The sequence below is a fragment of the Helianthus annuus genome, chromosome 2, assembly GCF_002127325.2.
Source record: "Helianthus annuus cultivar XRQ/B chromosome 2, HanXRQr2.0-SUNRISE, whole genome shotgun sequence".
Lineage (NCBI taxonomy): Eukaryota > Viridiplantae > Streptophyta > Magnoliopsida > Asterales > Asteraceae > Helianthus > Helianthus annuus.
Genome location: NC_035434.2, coordinates 101,874,994 through 101,890,270, shown reverse-complemented (window position 1 = coordinate 101,890,270; position 15,277 = coordinate 101,874,994).

Genomic DNA, 15,277 nt, shown 5'->3' with positions numbered 1-15,277 from the left:
GACTCTTGGAGTAAATCAGAATGTCGTCGATGAAAACAATGACGAACTTGTCAAGATAGGGTTTGCATACCCTGTTCATAAGATCCATAAATACAGCAGGCGCGTTCGTTAACCCGAACGGCATGACAAGAAACTCGTAGTGACCGTAACGAGTTCTGAAGGCTGTCTTGGAGACGTCCTCATCCCGGACTCTCAGTTGATGGTAACCAGACCTCAAGTCTATCTTCGAATAGTAGCACGACCCTTGCAACTGGTCGAATAAGTCGTCTATGCGTGGAAGAGGATAACGGTTCTTCACCGTCACCTTTTTCAGTTCACGGTAGTCAATGCACAACCTGAACGTACCGTCTTTCTTTTTCACGAAAAGTACTGGAGCTCCCCAAGGCGAAGAGCTTGGTCGTATGAAACCCTTTTCCAAGAGTTCTTGCAGTTGCTTAGACAGTTCCTCCAATTCTGATGGAGCTAGACGATATGGTGCGCGAGCTATGGGTGCTGCTCCTGGAGCGAGCTCGATTTGAAATTCGACCTGACGATGAGGCGGTAAACCAGGTAAGTCTTCAGGAAACACCTGAGGGTAATCACGTACAATTGGAATATCCTCCAATTTCTTTTCCTTTGCTGATGCGTCTGTAACGAGTGCCAGAATGGCAGTGTGACCCTTACGTAAGCATTTCTGAGCCTTCAAGAAAGAGATGATGCCAACCACCGCACCACTCTTGTCGCCTTGAACTTCTAGGGGTTCCTGACCAGAACGAGGAATGCGAATAATCTTCTCGCTGCATAAAATTTCTGCCTGGTGTTGGGATAACCAATCCATCCCAATCACGACGTCGAAGCTACCCAAAACTATGGGAATGAGATCGATAGAGAAGGCTTGACCAGCTAGGATAAGATTACAACCCTGAACTACGTGCGTGGCTTCTAGACTTTTACCGTTAGCTAACTCTACTACATGTTTGGTGGGTAAAAGTGTTGGTGCACGTTTTAGCAGTTGACACATTTTCACAGACATATAGCTTGTATTCGCACCCGAATCAAACAAAACAGTAACGTAAATATTGTCGAGGAGAAACTTACCCATAACCACGTTGGGATCGTTCACTGCGTCGCCTCGACCTAGTACGAATGCACGACCACGAGCTTCATTGCCGTTGTTGTTGTTTCCCCCATTGTTGTTCCCGTTGCCCTGGTTATTGTTGTTGCGATTCTGGTTCAACTGAGGGCAATCGCGTTTGAAGTGACCTTCAGCCCCACACTGGAAACATCCCCGGTTTCCACGCTGTGGCTGCTGCTGCTGCTGCTGGTTCTGTGGAGCTGGTTGCTGAGGCTGCTGATTCTGATTCGCAGGACGAGGGCTCCTACAGTCTTTGGCCTCGTGACCCATCTTAAGACACCTTTGACAACGACCCTTGTTACACGGGCCGTGGTGATGCCTGTTGCAGTTGTGGCACCTAGGTTGACTACCCTGATATCTCCTCTGTCTGTGACTGCCAGAGGATTGCTGACTGGGACTCTGATAGTGGTCGATCTTCTGCTGCTGAGCTTGTGGCTGAACAGTCGCTGAACCTTTACTAGAATCTCCTTCCCACTTTCTTTTACTGTCACCAGATGTAGCAGGAGTAACTGAGGTGGTGACGTTAGCAGTAGCACTAACACGCTTGGGCAGTTTATTCTGGTCCACTGCCTGATCGGTGATACGGTGAGCGAGACGTTGGATTTCCTGGATGTTATCGAGATTAGCCGACATCACGTGGCTCTGAATTTCTGGCGCCAATCCCTTGAGATACATCTCAATGCGCTTGTATGGAGGGTCCACCATAGTTGGACATAACACAGCCAGCTCGTTCGACCGTTTAGTATACGCTTCGATTTCTGATCCAACCATTTTTAGGTTATACAGCTCGTCTTCCAGCTTGTGAATATCTTCACGTGTACAATACTCCCTCTTGATAAGTTCCTTAAAATCGTTCCATGGGGTGGCGTTAGCAGCTGCCAACCCTAAGATCTGAACTTGGGCGTTCCACCAAGTCAGTGCTATCCCTTCCAAAGTGCCGGTGGCAAACTTGACCTTGCGAGCCTCAGGGCACTCGCACATTTCGAATACTGATTCTAGCTTTTCAAACCAATGGAGGAGTCCCACTGCCCCCTCTGTGCCACTGAAAGAATTTGGACGACAGTCCATGAAGTTCTTGAAAGTGCAGACAGGCTGCTGCGCGTGTTGACCTATTGTGTACGAATAGGACGAAGTTAAATACGAGAGTTAATGTAGGATCCAAAGATCCTAGTGTGTGCATATACTGCAGGATATACTACCTGCTTGAGCTGCTGCAACTGCCGCGGCAACTTGAGCTTGAACGAGAGCCTCTAGCTGGGCTTGTGTCATGTTGATTCGTCCAGACATGATCTTCATTGTAACAAGTAGCATACGTAAGAATGGTTCGCGAGTAGGGCGATGACAGAAAAGTGCAAGCACGTAGGGATTCTCATGCGATAGTATCATGTGTATCTAAGCGTAATACGAGCAAAGTTCTAAGCAGTTCTAGCAAACAGGCAATAATCATAACCTTATTACCTAGGATGTCGAGTCTTGCACGTGGAGCGAAGCGTCGTTGTGGATCGTTGAGAGCACTGTTCTGGTTATAGTCCGGTTTTAATAAAAACGTTTTCCCATATTAAAACCAAGTTCTCTATAACCAATGGCTCTGATACCAATCTGTCACACCCCCAAAATCCACCCGCGGAGTACCACCGCTTGGGAGCGTGACATGACCAGGATCAAGCCATCAATCATATCAAACATAGCATTTAATAATAAAAGTAATTAATGTAACTCATCACGACATGATTGATGTTTCAAAACCAAACATTGTTTAAGTAGCGGAAGCATAGTATGTAATCTCAAAATAGTTATAAGTTCAGACAAAGATCATGATCCGTATCCCACAACGACCTGCTCCTCCTTGTGCAAGCTCCATAATGTACCTAAGGCCCTGCAAGGCATGCAGCAATTAATCAACAAACTAGTTGAGCGAGTTCACAGAAAGTAAGTTCATAACATAATGCATAAGTATAGCTAGTGGGGGCTTCCCATACTAGTGTGTACTAAAGGTGGGGGCTTCCCAAACCTTGTGTTCATAAAACTGGTGGGGGCTTCCCATGTTTATCCTGGCTAATGAGGGCTTCTCATTAACGGTACTTACTAGACTAACTTCCGACCATGTGTTCTTCTTTACCGAGAACAGGAAAACGTACAGGGTCACGTAGGCTTTACGTGACGTGCCCTTCCCCGAGGACAGTGGTACGCGTGGGGGCTACGTAGGCTTTACGCAGCGTGGCCTTCCGACCTGGAAGCCAGTAGATGGTATTGGGTTACGTAGGCTTTACGTAACGTGTCCTCCCGACCCGGGAGACAAATGGCAAATAAACTGGGTTACGTAGGCTTTACGTAACGTGTCCTGACTATCCTGAGGACGATGGTCTATAGTCTAGAGAATGCGTAAGTACGAGTAATCATTCCATATTCAACATATCCAACCCAATCCCCAACCCGGGAATCCCATGCCTTGGCTGTGTGAACTCACCTTGGTTTGCTCGGCAGATACACAAAGGAAAGAGGGTTCTTGAACTAATAGTGGTCAACCACGTCCTAATAGGGTTACCACACAAGTCAGGTTCGGTTCAAGTAATCATAGCAGTATGATCATGACAAATCACATAAACGTATCATCAGTTCAAATCATGTAACGAGTCCAAGTAATCGGCCCAAACAGATAAGCAGTCCAACTAGCAGTCAAGGGCACACTAGTCCAATAGCATACAGTCCCCAAATCCAATCGTTGGGCCCAATTGATTGGGCCCGTGACAGTGAAGGCCCAAACAGTATACGTGCATTAACTCGTCTCGAGTCGCAACCGGCGATCTCGAGTCGCAACCGGAGATTACGAGTCGCAACCGCTGGTTACGAGTCGCAATGGTGATCTCGGTTCATCATGGTCCGGTTACGAGTCGCAACGGGACTCGCAACCATGGTCTCGGCTTGTGCTGTTCGTGGTCTCGAGTCGAGACTGTGAGGTTTCGACTCGCAATCTGAGTCGCAACCGTGTGTGTAACTGGTTTCCATAATTCCTGTAACAATCTTTCCGTGATTCTAGCAAACAACTTAGGCAGTTTCACAATTCAGATCAATTAACAGTTTTTCCATAATCCAACAAGCATACTATCGATCAAACAGGACTTTTATCATGAATCTCGTATGAACATTAATAATCCAAAATCAAGAACATTTATCTAAACACATGAACACATCCGATTCTAACATTCACGGAGCCAATCAATGAGCATCAACTAATCCGATTTAGTTAGCATATTAACCAGTTACAATCTGATTAAATCACGTATACATATGGCCGATTACAATCATACAATCACCTATATCCGATTCATGAGCAAGCCAATTATATGAACACTAACTATCATTGATCCAATCTAAAATTATCATACACTACCTGTTAACAAGACTCATTCGGTATCAAGCAATCATATTCGAAACATCAACATGCACACAAACAATTACAAACATGACAAGTACTAACCGAATTAGAGAAGAAGAGAGGGTGATCCGAATTGTGGAGGCTCTTGCCGTCGGGTTCCAAGCAAACGAGAGAGAGAGAGAAAAGACTAGGGTTGTGTGTGTTTGTGTTTTTGCAAAACAATAAAACAAAACCCTTAAACTCGGTTTTGTGTTGCGAGTGGGGGAGTGGGCCGAGCCCATCCGGTTACTTCTAAGGGTCCGTGAACAAGGTGTGGCCCAAAGGGCTTGTGTGACCGGTTAAAGTGTTATGCAATCGGATCAGGCGTGTGGTTTGGGTTCGTGTACATTCACCTAACATACAAACACACATAACACACGTAAACAATTATTCATTTAAAATCACATAATTCAGTTCTCATAAGCACGTAGCGTTACATCAAAGCAAGTCTGAGGTTCGAGTTGTCACATCAAAAGCGACTGAAAAAGAATCGGTCATGTGGCACAGAAAAATGGGACATATTCATGTACGTAAAATGAATTTTCTGGTGCACAATGATTTAGTTGAGGGTGTAAATGTTAAGAATTTTCATTTGCCTGATGATTGCATTGCTTGTAAAAAGGGTAAACAGGTTCGAAAGTCACATCCGCTGAAGATGCTCAACACAATCAGGTTACCTCTCAAGAGATTGCATATGGATCTCTTCGGGCCTGTCAACATCAAAAGCATCAGCGGGGATTCTTATTGTTTGGTGGTGACAGATGATTATTCGAGGTTTTTGTGGGTTGATGTTTGGAGAGAAAAGATGAAACTTTCGAGACTTGAAGATTTTGTTTAAGAAGATGGAAACGGTGTACAAGCTGCCAATCAGGAGAATTCGGAGCGACAAAGGAACGGAGTTCAAGAATAATAAAATGTACGAGTTCTGCAACGAGAATGGGATACTTCATGAATTCGGTGCGCCGTACACACCACAGCAAAACGGCGTAACTGAACGAAAGAACAGGACTCTGATCGAGACTGCACGTACAATGTTGGCCGATTCCAAGCTTCCGATTTACTTCTAGAGTGAAGCAGTTTCAGCGGCATGCTATACTTTGAACCGAGTTCTCACCGTGAAGAAATACAAAAAGACGTGTTTTGAGCTGCTGCACCGTTACAAGCCAAATCTTGAGTTCCTAGAACCTTTTGGCTCTCCGTGTATTTTTATAGATGTTGATGGTAAATTCGGCGCAAAAGCTAATGAAGGGTTCTTTGTAGGTTACGCCAGCCCACTAAAAAGGGTGTTTGTACCATGTCTGGGGAAGGTGATTCAGGTCCATCATGTGGATTGTCAGAAGCACACGCCATCACAACAACTTCCCGGACAAAGATTCCTGTTCGACTACGACAAACTCTGGGAATCTTTTCATTTGCCGTCCGAGCCGAGTGATGAGGAACTTGCTCTTATGTACCTGTATCAGCAAAGTCAGTCACAAGAGCCAGTATCTAGACCGCTAGATGTTCCTATACCCACCGTGGGTACTCACGATGATGAAGCAGGACCAAGTGGAACTATTCATGAACCGCCAGAGGAACCAGCTCCGTCATTTGACGTTTCTGACGACTCAGAGGAGGAACCCGCTCCTACCTTTGACGAGGAACCAAATGAGACATCAGAGGAGGCTGTTGATCAAACCGTTGATCTCGACATTTCGAATCTGGAATCGGAAGTAGTGGTGCCTGATACAGTGATGCCACGGACGCTGTCTTACCACCCTTCAGAACAAATTATTGGCGATCTACAGAGTGGTGTCAAGACGAGACATCAGATAGACCGTGCTTTTACATGTTTTTATTCATCTATCACTGATATGCAGAAAGAAGTCTCACTTAAATGTTTTATTTCGCAGATAGAGCCCAGGACCTACAAAGAAGCATTGACCGAGGACAGTTGGGTGAATGCTATGCAGGAGGAACTACAACAGTTCGAGAAATTGGGCGTCTGGAGACTTGTTGATCTGCCAAAGAATCAGAAGTTGATAAAGACGAAATGGGTCTTTAAATGTAAACGAGATGATAGAGGAGTCGTGGTGAGGAACAAAGCACGTCTAGTGGTCCAAGGCTTCAGCCAGCAGGAGGGAATAGACTATGATGAGGTTTACGCGCCGGTTGCAAGGCTTGAAGCAATTCGCATCTTTCTAGCCTTTGCATCTTGGAAAGATTTCAAAGTCTATCAACTCGATGTTAAATCCGCTTTCCTGTACGGCAAAATTAGAGAAGAAGTTTACGTGGGGCAACCACCGGGGTTTGCAGATCCACTGAACAAAGACAAGGTGTATCTACTGGATAAAGCATTATACGGTTTGCACCAGGCCCCGAGAGCCTGGTACGAGACGATTTCGACCTACTTGCTGGACAACGGGTTCACGAGAGGCACAGTAGACAGCACTCTGTTCACAAAAAAAGAAGCAGGCCACTTGCTGATTGTGCAGATATACGTTGATGACATCATTTTTGGTTCCACCAACGACGATTTGTGCAAAGAGTTTGAGAGAGTAATGAAGAAGAAGTTCGAAATAAGTTCGATGGGGGAGATGAAGTTCTTCCTCGGGCTGCAGGTAGAACAAATGCCCAACGGAATCTTCATTCACCAGTCAAAGTATGTAAAGGACGTGCTCGACAAGTTTGATATGACAGATTGCAGTCCTGCATCCACCCCCCTCGCACAGAACCATGGTATTTGTCCTGACGAACAAGGCATGAAGATGGATGAAACGTTATACCGATCGATCATTGGTTCGTTAATGTATCTCACAGCTTCCCGTCCTGACATCATGCACCCGACATGTCTCTGTGCAAGATATCAGTCGAATCCGAAGCAGTCACACCTGACGATATTTGAAGGGCTGCCGAAGCATCGGCTTGTGGTACCCTCGTTCGGGTGACTTTACTTTATCCAGTTTCGCTGATTCAGATTTTGGTAGCTGTAAGCAGAATGCTAAGTCCACCACTGCTGGGTGCCAGTTCTTTGGAACTCGGCTTGTTACCTAGCAGTGCAAGAAACAAACTGTAGTTGCGCTCTCCACGTGTGAGGCTGAGTACGTCTCAGCCTCTAGCTGTTGCTCGCAGATCCTCTGGATTCAACAGCAGATGCACGACTTCGGTTTGAAGTTCTTGGATACACCGATATTTGTGGACAATGAAGCGGCCATAAATGTTACTAAAAATCCAGTTCATCATTCGAAAACAAAACACATTGAAATCCGTCACCATTTTATAAGAGATTGTCACGAAAAGAAATTAATACGGATTGAACATGTGGGCACCGATGATCAGAAAGCTGATTTTTACACAAAACCTTTTGATAAAAAGAGATTTTACTATCTTTTGAGGTTAAATGGGTTGAAAAATCTGCAATCTGGGAGGGTTATCGAATGTGAAGCCGAGCTGGGCAGCGATCTGACATGAACCGTGTCGTGTTGTTATTTTTTTTTGTACAGTTGTATTTCCTGCTTTTCGATAAAAACAAAAACACAAAAATATGTTTAAGTTTTAGGGGGAGATATTCGCAGAAAAATACAAAAACATGATAAAATCATAAAAAACCAAAAACATTAGAAAATTAAAAAAAGAGTTGTGTAATATAGGGGAAATGATAGTACATCAGCTAGACGGACGCAGTACGCTAAACAATTGTAATGTAAAAATGCACTTAAGCAGTCTTGCTAAAGATGTGCCGGTAGGTTCTTACAGAATTAGTAGATCAGTTTGGGATATAAACCTAAATTTAACTTGCGTTTTCGTGGGGAACACCTCCAGGATATATAGGTAACCCCTGAAATCCTGTTTGAAAGGTACCGTATTCTGAGATACTAGGTCTTTATACTCAGTGATATCTGGGGTATTATCCCGGGACTTCTGCTGTATGGAAATACTGACCTAGTCCCCGGATAATACTTTCCGCAAAAAGCTTTGAAACATAAGCTTCACCCTCAGCAGGCTGATGAAACAATAAAATTGATAGTCGCTGCTGTTGAAATATAAAAGATCCTCAAAAGGGGACCCACCTTAAAGTCGAACCGTCATCTCTCTGCTGAACGGAAGTTCTGACCTGAGCTCTCACGGTTTCGCATCTACCCCAACAGATATCAGCTGTGGTATATTCACCTGTAAGACTGAATACTGGGATCCGGATACGAGAGTATATACTGAGGTGGGACACATGTAAACGTTTAAGTCTTAAAACACTAATCACCTATCCTGAACAGATTGAAAGTTTTGTGAGAATTTCAGTGGATCAATATATCGGCAATCTACGCGAACTGTTTAATGCTTAAAATGTAATATCAGCTTAACAGTACATGTGTTCTGTCGGCAGCTGATATGATCCCCTAACACGCTCGCAAAAATAGTGTGTGTACATAGTTTTAGTTTGTCAAGCTAAAATCCCAAAAAGATATTCATTTCTCATTTTATTTTCGACAACCGATATTGGGAATTGAAAGATCAAAGTCTTTGTGCAGATCATGTCAGAGATTGATGAGGGTTGGGTAAGCTGGTGATTGCAAACTGAGATTGGTAGTGTGTTTGAAAGTTAAAATGTGTGAATGTTTAAAATGTTCAAAAGTTCATTAAGTTGAACTGTTTTTTTTTAAATGAAACGTCATGGTACTTCCTAAATCTGATCATCCAAAGCCATTAACTTGGACTTGGTGGGTCAAACAGTTGACCAAGGTCATTGACTTGGACTTGGTCAGCTGGGTGTCACTGTGATTAATCGGAAATGTGAAAAATTGAATAAAAATAATTTTTTTTTGTAATAATAAATCTGGTTCGCTTTTAAGACACATCAGGTTCGCTTTTGTGTCACTAGAGTAACATGTGGTCCGCTTTTGGGTACATATTGTAAAAGCGGACCTGTCCCCATATAAGTAGCACAGTGGTTCGCTTTTAATGTCATTTACACAACTCAATCCGGTCCGTTTTTACGTCAGTTTACTCTAAGGTGTTTCGAGCGAACCTCATTGTTCATCTCGTTTCCTCACTGATTTGCCCGTTTTTTCATTGTTTCTTGTTAGATCTCGTCTAATTACATCATGGGCAAGGTATGTTTTCTTTCAATTTTTGTTTATTTCATGATCGTCGGCTAACTGTCATATTTGCTAAGATTGATCAGATTATTTGTGTCATCTGATAGTGTAGATGTTGTTAATGTACTGTAATTGCATCTATTCGACTGTGTGTGTTGTGTGTCGGAGCTGAGTGGGTTCAAGTTTAGATTTAGGGTTATTTAGACAGAATTGATGAAATCAAAAGAATACCCTAGTGTCGGAATCATGAGTAAAATCTAGATCTAAGTTCAATTTTAGGATTTAAGAAGTTATTTCATGTGTATCTAGAGGTCCGCTTATACAGTCATTTAGGTTCGCTTATAAGTGCCCTTTTTTTAGGTTCGCTTATAGATCACCAATCAGATCCGCTCATATGTCATGTTAGTAGTCCGCTTATAGGTAATTTGTTGGTCCGCTTATACGATCATTTGTTTGGTTCGCTTTTGCTGACACTATGAGATTCGCTTTTGTGAAATTTGTAAGGTCCGCTTTTAGAACACTTTTGAGTTCCGCTTTTGTGTACCATTAATGCATCTAGTTCGCTTTTAGTACATTTTAGATCCGTTTTTAAGTACTTGGCTGGTTCGCTTTTAGTGCATATTATTATGTGATTCGCTTATTCGTACCTTGTGAGGTCCGCTTGTATGCAATGTTTATGGTCCGCTTATGTGTACATCTTTGGTCCATTTTTTAGTCAATGTTGAATTTCAAAATTTGAATTTTTTCTAAATCGTTGTTAATGTTTTTGTTGTGCAGGCATCGGCGAATGTTGTCTTAGATCCAGTTCACAATAGTTGCTGTGATCTGGATGTAGAAAAGAATCCGTTATTGTCAAACTTCAGTAGCATATTAGATTTCATGGACCGGATTCCAATAAAGAAGGCGCTGACGGACCAAAGGCCAATCTACAGATCACACATTGAACGTTTCTGGAAGAATGCTAGCTATGATGAGGAAAGCAAAGTCATTTCATCGGTTGTGGAAGTTAATGGGAAGTTAGAGAAAATCTTGGTGACAGAAGCTCTTGTACGTGAAGTTGTGAACTTTCCAGATGAAGCAAACTATCCTACGAGGTTTCCTGAAAGGATGGTGAAAGGTTGCATGCTTAGGATGGGATACAGAGGTGCATTGAACACGGGAAATTATCTGAAGTCGAAATTTCAGAAGTCTTTCAAGTTTCTAATTCATTGTATTCTGATTTCGCTAAGTCACACAAAGGGTAGCTATGATCAGATGAGAGATTATCAAATGAATATGCTGACGGCGTTGGTTTTGAACAAAAAGTACAATTTCTCGCATATAGTATTTCACTACATGGCGGAGAACATTACAACAAATGTTAGAGCATGGAAATATCCACGGTTTGTGCAGATGTTAATTGATCACGCATATCCAGGAATAGATAGAAACATTCAAAGTGATCGTTTAGTACAAGCTCACATGTCGAACAACATGTTGGTGCAATTAATCAAATACCATCCGAATCACCCAGAGCCTGATCTTGTGATTGAAAACTTTGGGTACATCAAAGATGTGAAGTATACTGATCCTGATCCAGGGAATCATCAGAACTGGAGGAATTAGGAAGAAATGAAAAAGGAATCATACGCTGATGAGCTGAGGATTCTGGAAAAATTCAAAGACATAAGGAATGAATGGTACGTAAAAGAATCTGGAAGGAGACGCAGACTAGCGACTCCTACAGCAGAACCAGGTGAAGGTTCTCCTTCTAAGCCGAAGAAGAAGCAAAAGAAGAAAGTTCAAACGATGTTAATCGATGAGCCTAATGAAGATGTTCCTGCTGTGAATGTTGAAAAGGAACAAGAGGCGGCTGGTGGTGAAGATATAGAAATTAATGCAGATTTGTTTACGACAGATACAGATTTTGTTGAAAATGTTGTACAGACTGTCACTTCTGACATTCAGAAAGAGAAAGAGAAGGTGATCGATGATATTGAAGGTGATGACGTTGACAAAGAAACAACTAGTTCTTCAAGTTCATCAGATGACGAAGTGTTAGATGAGGTTGAACATGAAAGAAGAATGAGAGAAGAGGCAGAAAAAGAAAAGTTGATCAGGAAGAGAAAGAGGCAAGAACAGGAGGATGCTCCTTATGTTCCTTCACCAGAACATGTATCTGAATCGCAATCAACTCCAAGGAGTAGAAAGAAAGCTGCTGGTCGAAAGAAAGCAACACCAAAAGTTAAAATCTCAAAAAGACCTCAGAAGATTGTGCAGAAGAAGCAGCCTGAAAAGGAAAGTCAAAAACCTCCAACACCTCCACGTGAACCAACACCTCCACAATCACCTATTCCTCAATCAACACCACCACCACAACAACCATATTTCACTTCACAAGATATCTTCGGCACACCTCCATTCACCCAAGTACAACCTGGTTCTTCTAGTAAAGGTCTTCTGACACCGCAAGATAACCTGCTAGATGTTGGAGATTTCGACTTTGCAAACGCTTCTCAAGTTAGAAATGTTGAAAGAAAAGTTGAAGAAGTTGTTGCAGAAAACAAAAGGTTAGCAGTTGAGAACAAGAAGGCAGCTGATAGAGAAAAACTGCTTGTGAATCGTGTACAGGAGTTAGAAAAGAAAGTTGATGCTGATCAGACTGAAATCGATATTCTAAAAGTTCGCGTGTCCGAGTTTGAAGAAGAGAAGAATCGACGTGATGGTCAGAACGAATATTTCAAGCTTAAGAACAAAGAGCTTGCAGCAGCTAAAGCGGTAAGTGACCATGAAGTCTATATGCTGAATAGAGTGGTCAAAAGTATGCTTGGAATGTCAGTCGATCAAAGGTTTGAAGAGTTGAAAGTAGAAGATCTTCGTGCTGAACGTCAAGCTGAACTTGAAAGGCAGATGAATGATAAGGGCAAAGGAGTTGAAGGAAGTTCATCTGTGCCTGAAATGGCTCTAGTACCTTCAATGGTTATAGAGAATCATGAGCCTATCTCTGCAGTCTCTGGTTTATTCGAAGAAGAGACTCCGATGCATGAATTGATTGGTGACGACAATGAAGAGGATGATGAAGATGATGATGATGAGTTTGTATACTCTGCGAGCAGTCATAGTTCTAAAGGTGATGATGATGATGACGTTGCAGGAGGTTCTGGTGTTAGGGTTACAGAAGCTGCTACTGAAAAGGTCGTTGATGATTTGATGAACGACACAGTGAATGAAGAAAGTGGTGAAGCTTCGGGAAAGGGGGAGTCAGGTAAGACGCAGATTGTAGAACATTCTGAACCATTGTTCTTGCGTTTAGATGTGTATAGAGAGATGCTAAAAGATGTAAATCCTGAGATTTCCTTCGACTTTGAAGAGGATTTGGAATCGTTTGATATAAATAAACAGCAAGATTACAAGTACGATTATGTTGAAGAGGCTGATAAATATGATCGAGTTGAAGTAGAGGAGTGTTCTGATAGTGAAGAGGTCGCTGAAGATACATCAAAACTGCCAACTCTAATGGAATTCTTCGTAGCAGAAAATAGGGAAGAGTTGCGACAGAAAGTCACTGAAGCTGTCAATGAAAATGTCTTTGAAAATCTGAAGAAAGATGCTGAGAAAGAAAGTCAATCTAATGTTGAAAAAGAAGGTCGTTCGAAGTGGTTCAAAGACAGTCATGAGAGAAAGTTCAAGAGGCCTTTGAAGTATTTCCGACGTGATAGAACTGTTTCTCTTGGCGATATTATAAGTTGGGGATTTCTGCCACAAGTGAACGCATACGCTATTCGTAGGGTAGACGGCGTCCAATACTTTAAACGTCTATATGACATTATGTCATTACCGTGGTGGGACGTCGAAGAATTATCTAAAGTGAGAAGCTTGGATTACCCAGTGAGGCAAAATGACAAGGCGATGTGGGGATACATTAAGTATGAAGCTCTAAAAGGTTTTCAAAAGTGGAAGCCTCATCGTCCTAGACGTGTTCAAAGGGTAGATCCAGTGACTGGTGTTATTGAAACAATTCTGAATGTAAAGCCTCCAAGAACTATGAAGACAATTCCTATGCCTGAAATGGAGCAGGAGTTCTATAAAGGGTTTATTGATTGGGTTTACAGCTACATAACAACTGAAGCGATCATAACTTACAGAGCTGGTGGTGAAATTAGAAATATTCACGTCTATGATCCGATGTGGTTGGTAAACTGCTCAGCGAAAGACATAGAATGCTTGTTCATTCAAAAGATTCGTTATAAAGCAGCAGACATAGAGCAAGCACAACAATTTCAACCTGTAGTTTCCCTGTGCTTTCAAAAAGGTATCAACTCCGAAAGCAAATGGAAATCTTCATGGTGGTCATTAGATGAAAAGATGAAGAAGAAAGCAAAACGTGAGCGTGAACGTGAAAATCAAAGGATGGAAGAAAAGAGAGGTATGTTCATGAAGCAACAACGGGAAGAAGAGAAAGCGAAGAAGAAGTTGAATGAAAGACTCAGAGTCGAGCTGAGCAAGAAGCCAAAATCGCGTGAAGAGAAATACAAAGCTATCTGAAGACCTACATCCTAGACAAAGACTGCGGCTTCATCCAAGGGGGAGTTTGTTGGTACACAATGTCTAAAGCCTGCGTCTTTGTTATGCTAGTTTCATGTATAGGGTCCAGATAGGTTAATTTTGTATAGTTTAGGGGGTTAAAATGTAATTTTATGGTTTGAATGTAAGAGGTCCGCTTTTGTGTCACATGTCCACAAAAGCGAACCCAATTGTTTGTGAGATCCGCTTTTGTGGCATGTCACATAAGCGGACCAGATACTATACAAATACCCCTGTTCAGTTTTTCATTTGTAACCTTGTATGTGAACTCAAGTCGAAGTGCTGTCCGTACGTCAAGTGAAATACAAGTGAAGAAGTGTGTTTAAAGTATAATCATTCTGTTTCTACTCATTTCTACCACTGTTTGTTTTGTAACATGTCTGAGATGTATTTCCGCGACATTTCCGGCACGCACTAGCTCTGATTGACTCGTTCTAGAGGTCAAAACTGATCCTACAGCGTGTGTCTGAGCTTGAAGAAGAAAAGAATCGACGTGATGCACAGAACGAATATTACCAACTTAAAAACAAAGAACTTGCAGCAGCTAAAGCGGTAAGTGACCATGAAGTCTATATGCTGAATAGAGTGGTTAAAAGTAGGCTTGGAATGTCAGTCGATCAAAGGTTTGAAGAGTTGAAAGTAGAAGATCTTCGTGCTGAACGTCAAGCTGAACTTGAAAGGCAGATGAAAGATAAGGGTAAAGGAGTTGAAGGAAGTTCATCTGTGCCTGAAATGGCTCTAGTACCTTCAATGGTTATAGAGAATCCTGAACCAATATCTGCAGTCTCTAGTTTATTCGAAGAAGAGACTCCGATCCATGAATTGATTGGTGACGACAATGAAGAGGATGATGAAGATGATGATGATGATGAGTTTGTATACTCTGCAAGCAGTCATACTTCTAAAGGTGACGATGATGATGACGCTGCAGGAGGTTCTGGTGTTAGGGTTACAGAAGCTGCTACTGAAAAGGTCGTTGATGATTTGATGAACGACACGGTGAATGATGAAAGTGGTGAAGCTTCGGGAAAGGGGGAGTCAGATAAGACGCAGATTGTAGAACATTCTGAACCATTGTTCTTGCGTTTAGATGTGTATAGGGAGATGTTCAAA